The following is a 12,206-nucleotide window of genomic DNA, read 5'->3' as shown; positions in this document are numbered from 1 at the left end:
CTGTGTGATACAGGCTGTTGCATGTGCCTTTGCAGTAGCATTTTAACTTTGATATAATGGCCGGATGTATGAGTCAACTGGAGGTGGACTCCCTCATGTTATGGATACTGCAACATATAGAAGAGAAGGACATCTATGGTTATGGTAAGATTTTGCACAATTATTCTTTCTTCTCAATGACAAGGACAGTTGAGCAATGGAGAGGTGGGGTAAGAAAGTATATACTTCCTCCACTTTAGCTTTCAGAGCTGTAAACTCTGAAAGTTAAATGGCCAAATATTTTCTGTGCTACAGTCCTTAATCAAGACCTTCACAGAGCTATCGACACTGGAGTCAAAACGGCATATGTAGTGTCTAGTGGCCCAGACTTCTCAGATAGCCAGGCACAGTACAAAATGCAGCTATGATGCTGTGGATGCCTCTTCTATGGTGGCTGGTACTGTCTCAGTGATCAGGTGGCACACTTGGCTATGAGACCAACCTGTTCCAGAAGATTTCAAGTCTAAGATTCTAGATTCCCCCTTGGAAAATAACCTCCTTTTTGGCTCACAATCTGACAGTCTGTTCAATGCTTTGCAGGAACAGGTGACCTATCAAAGGGAAATTACTGGAGAATCCCGCCAAAACAAGATATAATCACTCAACAGAAGGGGCAGCTCCTTCATCCCAATCTGACCTCACTTAGTCTAACCCTCTGGATCATAGGATTCTAATCCCTATGCAATGCACATTTTCTGAAGAGGTTGCTTGAGTCTTACAAGAAGCCAGAAAACCTAACACCAGGAAGTCTTACACAGCCAAATGGAAGAGATTTTCCATCTGGTGCCTTAAGCTTAAACTTACACAACTGTACTTTCTCTGCCTTACCATTTGGACTATCCACTGCACCAAGAGTTGTATCAAACACCCCCCCAGTACTCCAGTACTTGTATGACTTACTACATTCAGGGTTGGCCTACTCTTCCAGTAAGGCTCACCAAACTGCTCACCTTTGGAGCCCCCTCTCGTGTAGGACAGAGGTTTAGCTTTTTCTGAGTTTTACACTTTAAACTCTAAAGAAAATCTGTCACCCCACTATAGGACCCTAAGTTTTGGAAAAGCCCACTTTACCCCCTTTTGAACCAGCTACTTCAGCTACTGTAGAATTCTACACTTGGAAGACAGTGCTCCTCCTGTCCTTCACTTTAGCCCTCCCCAGGGTCTGAGAACTCCATGCTTTCATGGCTGTGCCACCCTTCCTCATCTACCACAAAGACCAGCGTAATTCTCAGGGCCAATCCATCTTTCATGCCAAAAATGGTTAGTCAGCTAACCCTCAATCAATCTGCCTACTTTTTCCCCAACCCACAAAATGGGGGTATTACACTCTTCAGACATTCACAAACAATTGAGGTTTCATCCTTAGTTTTGTCCAGATAACAGAAAAACACAGCAGCTGTATGTCTCCTTTATGGAATCCAGGTTAGGGCAGCCAGTTTCCAAACAATTGATTGCTTCCTGGATCTCAAAAGGCTATTTCCTTCTGCAACCCTCATCATGGAAAAAACTTTACTCACATGATCAAAAGCACACCACTTGAGAAGGTGGTGAATAACCAGGTCCATTTTAGAAGTAGCTACCTGGCATTTTTTCATACCTTCATAAAACACTACAAGCTAGACCCTTTTCCAGGTCCAGGGCAGTGATTGCCAGAACTATTCTGTCTACCCTCCTGGACTCTTCATCTTCTTTTTCCACTTAAGCCTGCCACCCTTCTGTCTCTCTACAGCACTGGGAATCACCCATCTGTTAAGAATATTGCAACAGTTGCTCAGTCAGAACATAGTACAGTTGTGTAATGATGTACCATAACAGTAGATGTCCTACTGATCACTGTTGTAGTATTACTTCCCTCCCACCTTATCACCTTTCTCTTTTCTCCTTACTGGCACAAACACTATGCCTTACACTCACAGACACACACTTATCCCAGGATATTACAGCCTTTCTGAAGGGTAACTTGCTTACCCTTTTCAAGCTGAGCCCCTACTAGCTGACCAGTCTCTTTCCTATGTTTTCTTCAGATTATTGCTGGCTTGGAGATAGTTTGATGATCTTGTACATTGATTTGACTTTATACCTCGACACCTATGAGCTGAGGTCATCATCTGGATGCATGTCTTGGGAAGATAAAGCTTTGTTACCCCAGTCAGATGTCCACAAGCTAAATCCTGTCTGTTAAGGATACTGCAGCAGTGGTCAGTAGGACATCTACTGTTATAGTTAAGTTCTTACACAACTGTACTTTCTCTGCCTTACCATTTGGACTATCCACTGCACCAAGAGTGTTCACATAGTGTCTAGCTCCCGTCATAGCTTATTGCAGACTATATGGTATCTGCATTTTCCATATTTACACAACTTGCTTATCTTTGCAAAGTGTTTTTCAGTGTCAGAAATCTTTCTTGAGAAATCTCTTAAATAAGCTGGGATTCCAAGAGAGCTTTCATAAGTCTTTCTGGACTCGCCGAGACATAATTGTGTTCTTGGGATGTCAACCAGATACCTCAGTTCAAAAAGCTTTTCTTCCAGAGGAAAAAATGGATCTATAGCTAGATCTATTTATAAGGTTTTCCACTCAGACTTTGGTCACTCTGGGGGAGTACCTCAAGATTTTGGGTCTCTTGGCATCTGTGGTTTTCATGATACCCCAGGCAAGACTCTACATGAGGAAGATACATTGGTATCTGAAATCTCTGTGGTCCCAGCATCACAACACCCTTTATCTTTTCAAATCTTAGTGCTGGGGGTTGTCAGAAGAGAAGTTTTTTGGTATAGACAACAGATATCCTTAAATCTGGGTCTCCCCTTCTCCCTCCCTGCTCCAGTGCAGTCAGTCACTGCAAATGCTTTGGTCTTTGCTTGGGGAGCAGTTTCAGGAGGAATAAAAGTGCAATAGATGTGGGATACCAAGAATGGACCCAAGCACATAAATATTAAGGAGATGCTTTCTCTTATCAAGGCATCCAATTCTCTGAACCATCTTTGGTCCCAAGGACCTTTTCAAGTGGTCATGGACAACACCACAGTCATGGTACATCAACAAACAAGGGGGAAATAGGTTGTGTCCTCTTTGCTGACCAGCCATATTAGCTTGGGATATAGCTTCACAGCACAGTCCTACTCTACAGGCATCCTTCATTACATCAGAACAATGTTGTGTGGCAGGACAGGGCAGACCCTCACATATGCAAGCTAGGTCAGGGGTTGTCCAAGATTTGATCCATCTGTGGGAAATTGCTATTACAGTGTTACGCATTTATCGCAAGTGCCACAGAGAGCCACAAGCAGACCTCTTTGCAGACTGTCTGAACAACCAGCTGGCAAGATTGTGTTCCAGGACTCCATGCAAGAAGGCCTGGAAGACAGATGCATTTCCTTTTCCATGGACAGGAATGTTCCTGTATGCTTTTCCACACTTTCCACAAATGTACAGGGTATTTCTGAAGATACAGAAGGAATTCCTCAAGGTCATAGTGGTGGTCCAGGCAACTGTGATTCTCCTCTTTTGGAAATGGCCAGGGGCAATTACCACAAGCTTCCTCACAGACTGCCTCTACTCACACAAGAACAGGAGAGTTTGATGTACACTACAACATCAACTTCAGTTGACTGCTTGGATATTAGGGTCTTAATTCCTTTTAGACATCTGTTTACTGAGGATGTACATCAGGTACTAATATAGACAAGAAAGTGTGCTATTAGAAAATCATAGTTTAGCAAATAGAAAATGTTTTCTAGTTGTTGCCAGCAACATTGCCCCTATTGCCCCTTCCATTGCCTACCCTATATCCATTTTAACCAGTCGTTCTGTATCCGAACAATTTGTACTCCAGTTCTGGAGAATATCCTATATCATCCCTCTTCATAAAGGAGGACCTTCCAAAGATATTTCTAACTATAGACCAATAGCCATTCTCTCACCCCTAGCTAGGATACTAGAGAAGTGTATCCACAAACAAATACTAGGCCACTTCCTGAAACATGACCTCTTGTCCTATACACAACATGGCTTTCGGCTCAAGCACAGTACTAATACAGCCCTCATAACTTTTACCATCTCTATCCATCAACTGAAAAACAATAGCCAACTTGATGTTCTTCATCTCACATTGCTGCAGTCCTAACACTTGGGTAGTCCGCTGTCCCTCGGTCGGCCCGAATATCAGAGTATAAGGCTGACGTCGGTCAAGGCGCATTTGACTGACATCAGAACATCCTCAGTCTTTTGCCGCATGGTCCGATGCAGAAGCAGTGCGTTCTGAAATTTTTCGATTCGAGTTTCAGACTGAAGTCAGAGTTGGTTGAATATTTTGTTTTCTTGCCTCAGTGGTTTACCGGATGTCAGAAAAGCGGTGCAATTACAATATGTTAAACCTAGGTTAGAAACCGGACGCCGGTTCTTTAGAGGCCAGTGGAACCGGTGGTTCCGACGGAGGCCTCTCTGGAGTCCCAGGGAGAAACTGTGTTTTTACAGGATGTGGCCTTCCAGGAGGCAGGTCAGGCTGTAGGGGCTTCTCTGGTAACTGTACTCCCCTCCCTTCCTAAGGTGTCTAGGCCCTCTCTTCTGCTTCCAAGGCTTCTCCTAGAGGCAGGTCTAGTTTTGCTTCTGTGTGTCTCACCCCTAGTTGTTCAGGTTCTGTGGCCAAGAAGCACATGCTTAAAATCCCAGAAGATTTAATTACCTTAATTAGAGGCTCCCCTCCTGATAAGAGGCCTAGGATGGAACCTGTGTTGGGGATTATGAGCAGGCTTGGATGTGTCTGAGTCTTGGCTGAAGACTTGCAGGAGTATTCTCATTATTCTGATTCTGATGTGGATGATTCTACTCCTTCTGCTTCTCCTCCTGAGGATTTTTCTTTTCAGAGACCCTTCACTCCATGAGAGAGCATTTTAAATGGGAAGGTCAGGATTCTCTGATTCCAGGAAAAGGCTTAGGGAATTTTTGTTTTACCCCAGCATAGGCCTTTAGCTATACCTCCTGTTCTGAATGTGGTGGAAGATGTGTTTGCAGAGGCTTCTCTTAATCCTGATTCTTTGCCTCCTGCTCCTGTTAAACCAGATAGGTATTACAGGGTGCCTGAAGCTCATAAGTATCTTTTAAGAGTCCTAGGGCAGACCCAGAAACTGTTAGCCAGGGGCCTAAGGGTGTTAAGGCTTCTGTTGTCAAGAAGTTCCTGCAGATAAAGAGGCCAGGGCCTTGGATAGATGGGGAAAGAAAGTTTATACTTCTTCCACTCTAGCCATGAGAGCTTTGAATTGCCAGTTTCACATGTTGAAATATCAAAATTATCTCCTTTCACAGTTGAAATCTAAGGTTGATGCTCTGAAGGTATTGATTGTAAAGAGTTACAAGATTTAGTGCATGTTTCTGAACAGGTGGGTAAGCATTCTTTGCAATGTGGTTTTGATGCTGTACAGGCCTCGTCTAGGGTGGCTGCCACTGGGTCAGTGCTTCGCAGGCATGCCTGGCTGAGGGATCAAAATTTATCTGACCATGTTAAAACTAGGATTTTGGATGCCCTTTGCAATCTGATGTCTTGTTTGGGTCTCCTGTTGAGGCAGTTTTAAAGAAAATGGAAGACAAGGCTAAGTCTATGCAGACTGTTAAAGATTTTTTGCAGGTTCAGCCTCCAAAGTTTAGTAGAAATTGGCCTACTAAAGGGTGGACGTATCCTTCTTATGATTCCCAGTCTAGGGGTAGATCTAGACGTGGCAGGGGCAGAGGTCAGGGCTCTTTCAGGCCTAGAACAGGGAGTTCTCCTGCACAGTCTTCGGTGAGGGCAGGGGTCAGTCCTTTCATAAACAGACCCAATGACCTACCTTTTCAGCTGCCAGAACCTTCTCGCCTGGCAGCACCTTTGGGAGGAAGGTTGGAACTTTTCAAAGAAAATTGGAGTTTGATTACCCAAGACAGATGGGTACTGGATATCATACATCACGGTTACAGGTTTTATTTCCATACCTTGCCTCCTTTCAAAGGCATGCCAGACATTCCTCCTCAACAAAGAATAGAGGCTCACAAGCAAATTTCTCTGTTACTCCAAATAGGGGCCATACAGCCGGTTCCTGTGCCAGAAAGGGGCCTAGGATTTTATTCTTGTTCCTTGTGCCAAAAAGAACACGTGGAGACCAATTTTGGATTTATCTATCCTCAACACTTATCTGGACATTCCCAAGTTCAAAATGTTGACGTTACAACAGCTTTTACCTCTACTGGGCAAGGATCACTGGATGGTAACTTTGGATCTCAAGGAGGCTTACCTTCATGTTCCGACTGGGACTTCTCACTATCAGTTCTCTGCATTGCCCTTTGGCTTATCTACTGCCCAGAGTATTTACGAAAGTTCTGGCTCCAGTGATAGCTTTCTTCAGGCTAAAAGGAATACAAATCTATCCTTATTTGGACGATTGCCTGATTCTGGCTCGAGGAAGGACGAGCTTCATTTGAATATGTGATAGCAGTGCTAAGATGCCTGGGGTATTCTGTGAACGAAATAAAGTCCAGTCTAGTACCCTCTCAAGACATGTGCTTTCTGGGTGTAAGACTGAATACAGCATCCCAGATGGCCTTTCTAACCCCGGACAAACAAAAGAATCTTTCCCTTTACTTCCATCATCTATCTCTTCAGTCCGGCTGACTACAAGGACAGTCCTTCAAGCCTTAGGGTTCATGGCATCTTGTATTCTGGTGCTTCCCAATGCCAAACTGCATATGAGGAAGTTAATGGTATCTCAAAATGTATGGACACAGCACTGCCAGCATCTGGACACTGTCATTCAAATAATACCTTGCATTCAAAAGGAATTTTTGTGGTGGGCTCAGGAATGTCACCTAAACAATCTGTGACCCGCCAGAGGCGGTCAAATTTTAATGACAGATGCCTCAGACAAAGCTTGGGGAGCTCATCTAAACGGAAAGTGGATACAAGACAAGTGGCCTGTCAGACTACAGCATCTACATATCAACTTGAAGGAGATGTTAGCAGTCCAGTTTGCATTAATAGCTTTCAAGGATTTACTTCTTCCAGGGCAGGTGTTGATTCTAACAGACAACACAACTGTCATGTGGTACATCAACAAGCAAGGGGAACACATTCTTATCCTCTATGCAGGCAAGCAATGATTTTGTGGGAGACTGCTCTCAGTTTACAACTAAGTCTTCAGGCAAGGTTTCTGCCGAGCACAGAACTCCTTAGCAGATGTGTTAAGCAGACAAATCATGGATCCCCACGAGTGGAAACTGGATCTTCATGTATTTCAGAAATTGACAGTGTCCTGGGAACTCCAGACATAGATCTGTTCGCTTCTCCACTAAACCACCAGCTGCCAAAGTTTTGCGTTTCATCCCACAGCTTGGAAAGTGGATGCTTTTTCTTTCAGTTGGAAAAATCTTCTATGCCTTTCCACCTCTGCCTCTCCTCCCAAAGGTACTTCTAAAGGCCAGACAGGACAAGCCAAGGATGATTTTGATAGCTCCAGATTGGCCTCGACAGCACTGGTACCCATTACTGAGAAGTCTAGTACGGAAGCCTCCATGGCCTTTGCCTTTGATTCCACATCTGTTGTCCCAGGAGGACAGTCATTTGCTCAATGTCAAACTTCACTCTCTTCACCTAACAGCATGGCATATTCTGTTTTAAACCATAGAGGGTCTCAACTTCCACAACAAGTTTTGAATGTGATTTTGGAAGCTAGAAGGCCTAGTACAAGGAAAGGATAAATGGAAGAGATTTTTATTTTGGAGTGCAGCTAAGGATTTGGATGTTTCTGAGCCTGATTTAAGTGTGGCTCTTCAATATCTCACCGAGTTATTGGACAAAGGTTTGTCCTTCTCTTCTATTAAGATTCATGCTGCAGCAATTTCAGCTCACTACGACTGTGACCCACCATTGTTTTCTCATCCTTTGTTCAAGCAATTTCTTAGAGGGGCAAAGAATATAAGAAGGGCTCCTACTCCTGCTTGGGATCTCAATTTTGTGTTGGAGAAACTCACTCTACAACCTTGAGCCTGCAGCTACTGCTGAGTTGAAATATTTGTCATGGAAGACTGCTTTTTTGTTGGCCATTACCTCTGCAAGAAGGGTTTCTGAATTGCAGGCCCTTATGGCAGTTGAGCCTTTCTTAATTTTCCATAAGGATAGGGTATCTTTACTAATCCCTCCTTTATGCCTAAAGTGGTTTCTAGTGTGGCTTTAAACCAAACTATTCATTTGCCTACTTTTTATGCAAATCCCCAAACTAAAGGGGAAAAGATTTTGCACACTTTAGATGTACACAGGCAGTTGCGATATTATTTGGACAGAACTAAAGGGTTCAGACAATCTCAGCAGTTATTAGTTTCTTTTGCTTTGTGCTCTCAGGGCAAGCCCGTATCAAAACAAACTATTTCTAAGTGGATTGGATTTTGCATTGCTTTCTGTTATTCCCATGATGGCAAAGAGATTCCAGCTGGGATTAGGCCGCATTCCACTAGGGCTACTGCCACTTCAACAGCTTTTTTGAGGGGGGTGGCTACTAAGGATATTTTGGAGGCAGCCACTTGGAGTTCAGTGCATACCTTCTCTAGGCATTACCACCTTCCACTGTACTCTAAATCCAGGGCTGGTTTTGCCACTGCTGTGTTGCAGGGCATTTTGGCAGCTCCTGCTTCATTATAGTTTAGCCATCCTCCCTTACCTCTGCTTTGGGATTCTACCCAAGTGTTAGGACTGCAGCAATGTGAGATGAAGAACATAGTACAGTTTTGTACCTACCATAAATGTAGATGTTCGAAGATCCACATTGATGCAGTCCAATCTCCCTCCTTCCCTCTGTAGTTTGAGGTGGTTGTGTGGGTTGGGTTATCCATCTGAGGTATAATTGTATAATTGTATATATTGTATATATTGTACATATTTTTGGTGTTAGGCTGGTTGGTTGTTTAGTTGTTGTCTATGGGTTTTGACCTTTCTTTTTAGGGTCTTCTGACATCTGGGGCAAGAAAAGACTGAGGATATGACGTCGGTCATGTGCATTTGTACCCTGACGTTCTGATGTCAGTCAAATGCGCCTTGACCGACGTCAGCCTTATACTCTGATATTCGGTCAAACCGAGGGACAGCGGACTACCCAAGTGTTAGGACTGCAGCAATGTGGATCTTCGAACATCTACATTTATGGTAGGTACAAAACTGTACTTTTCTGCAACCTTCGTTGATATGTCAAAAGCCTTTGACACCGTATCTCATCAGATCTTATTAAATAAACTGGCCTCTTACAATCTCTGCCATGGAGCACTAAGCTGGTTTCATAGCTACCTCTCACATCATAAGCAGGTTACCTTATGGGATAACAAACTCTCTCCCCAACTTCCTGTATTAGTAGGAGTCCCTCAGGATCAATACTGCTCTTTACTGTTTTTACTAATGACCTCCACTTATCCTGTAGCCCAACCAATATCATACAATATGCAGATGATGCCATCCTTATCTGCTCTGCAACCAATATTAACCTGCTTCAAGAGCAAACTCATAATGCCCTTCACAACATAGAAAACTACCTTGCAGCACATCAACTAATATTAAATCCCAATAAAACTAAGCTTATGGTATTTTCAGATGTTTCAGCTGTTAACAATCAACCTCCTCTTACTATCCTTTCTTCCAATGGTACTAAAATAGAACCTGTCGAACGCACAGGACTACTTGGGGTCACAATTGACACTGCTTTGAGGTTTGTCAAGCACACAGCTCTGACAATTAAAAAAGTACATATAAAAATCGGTACACTATACAGAGCCAAACCCTATCTTACCAATCCTGCCAGACTGACCTTAGCTAGAACTCACCTGCTTTCTTCACTACTGTATTGTTCACAGATATTTATCAAACTTCGCAAAATAGAAATTAATAACTTTCAATCCTGCTACAGTAAGATTGCCAGGGTTGCATCTAACCACCCTCAAAAAACACATCACTGTATTTCCCTCCATTAGCTTAACTAGGTAGAACTCCTAGACTTACTTATACTAAATCAACTATTAATCGCCCAATCAGTTCTGTACAAACCAGATAACTGTCCAGTTCTAAGGGACCTTGTCCAACCATATACAAACTTAAATCTCTCAGGTCAGCTGACAAGGCACTACTCAAAGTTAACAAATCCCATAACTCATATGGTGACTCTTTATTGTTCTTCTTTTGGGTTTTCCCGATTAGGGGTCGCCACAGCGGAACTCAGGTCCGCTAATGATTGGCAGCAGATTTTTACGGTGCCAAGGTGCCAGCTCGACATCCAACCTTCAATGAAGGCACACCCTACACATGTCTTTCGAACGCCACTCTACCACGGGGAGGACATGCAGACTCCACACACAAGGCGCTACAGCCGAGAATCAAATGGGAGAACCTCTTGCTTTGAGGTGACAATGCTACCGCTGCACCACCGCTGCTCCTTTATACAGATGCATAATCTCTAAATACTGGAACTCTCTTCTCCAACATATTAGCCATCAGTAACGTACATGATTTCAAGCATGCACTAAAACAGTATTTCTTAACCCATTGGATCTGTATTTTTCTATACTATATTCCTGCTTGTCTTCTTTTTCAACTGTTCTCATAGCCCACCTGACATGATACCTCCTTATTCATTTGATACCTCCTTAGTCATTTGATCCTAAAAAAAAGTGTGTATTTAATTGATCAAAAATGCTTTGTATTTGAACTGCAATGCATTTATTTCTTTAGAACCTATTTTTGTACTGTATAGGATACATTTATTCCTTGGAACCTATAGTAAGATGTTTTTGTACAAGTATGATATCATCTTTTCATGCTGTATAACTATGTTGTATGTACTGGAGCTTTTCTCCCCAGGTCTCCGCTGAAAACGGGCTCTTTTGCCCAGTCGGACATTTACCTGGTAAGCAAATGTAAATAAATAAACAAACATAACCAGCAACCATTCAGGGCTACATTTTCTCTGGTTCTACAATATTTGTGTGAATTACTATCCTATGTCCTGTATTTTTCCTCTGTCTAGGTTCATTTATTGGCCATTTTAATATGTATGCCCATGGATCCTCCTCTTTCAATGCATTCTCGTGTCTAAATGTTTTTGAAAAGAGTTTTGCACAAGAGGCCTCCAAGAAAACTGGTGGCTTCTCCCTGGGATCTTAATTTTGTGTTAGAGAAGCTAACACTTGCTCCATTTCATTACGGCCGAGTGCGCCTCCAGGGATTTCTGCAGTTACCTCCTACTGTGCCTCTGGGTGTCAAATATTTTTTGTTCATATTTGCATTAATAATTCCAAAACCATGCTACATACAAAGTATCAGAATATTTTATCTTTAAGCATACATGATGGCCAACACAATTGTATTGATATTTTACCACTGTCAGTGAGTATTTGCTAGAACTACAAGGTGATAACTTCATTTTTTAAAGGGTCAATCCACACCCACTGGGAGTTAAAGGTATACACTCAAAAGAGCTGTACTGGAGGGAATGAGTTAAAACATCTAATCTGGATGGAGGTTCTTAACATGGAAAACAGTCTTGCTGACTACTCTGACCTCTGTAAGAAGAATGTCAGGGTTGACTCACCATAAGAGCTTGCAACTCATTCTACTTTTCTATAGGGATAGGGTTTCTTTTAGAGAACTAATTCTTTTATATCTAAAGAAGTATCCGGGTTTACGTTAAGCCAAACTATCCTTCTCATTTTCTTTCCTGAAACTAAAAATGAGGGAGAGAGGATACTCCATACCTTGGATGTCCACAGACATCTTTCAGATCTTCTGATCAATAGTTGATTTCTTGTGACTGTAAGAAGAAGGGACAACCTGTGTAAAAACATACCATTTCCAAATGGTTGTCTAAGGCTATTAACCTTTTGTTATACTCAAAACTTTTGCAGACAGGGTCAAGAACTACTCTCCCAGGGATTTGGCTTCATCTGTGGCTTTTTGGAAAGGGTTGCATTTTAGAAGTATTTTAGAAGCTGCTACTTGGTCCCGTGTTCATACTTTTGCAAAGCACTATAAGCTTGGTTGCTTCTCTAGGTCCAGATCAAGTTTTGCTAGGACCATTCTTCAGGCGCTTCTGGACTCTTCTCTTTTCACTTCCCAAATATAGTTTGCTAGGGTAATCTACCCATATAGCTAAGGCTACAGCAGCAGTGG

At 42.7% G+C, this 12,206-nt stretch overlaps 1 protein-coding gene across 4 annotated transcripts in view; it reads left to right on the top strand.

The window, feature by feature from the left end:
- Positions 1-12,206, top strand: part of INPP5K (inositol polyphosphate-5-phosphatase K) — a 1,033,350-nt gene that overhangs the window by 436,397 nt on the left and 584,747 nt on the right. The gene's annotated exons all lie outside the window — the stretch shown is intronic.

Source organism: Protopterus annectens, chromosome 13.part0 (assembly GCF_019279795.1).
Source record: "Protopterus annectens isolate FY-2018-M chromosome 13.part0, PAN1.0, whole genome shotgun sequence".
Classification (NCBI taxonomy): Eukaryota; Metazoa; Chordata; order Ceratodontiformes; family Protopteridae; genus Protopterus; species Protopterus annectens.
This window is presented reverse-complemented; position numbering and strand designations above follow the sequence as displayed.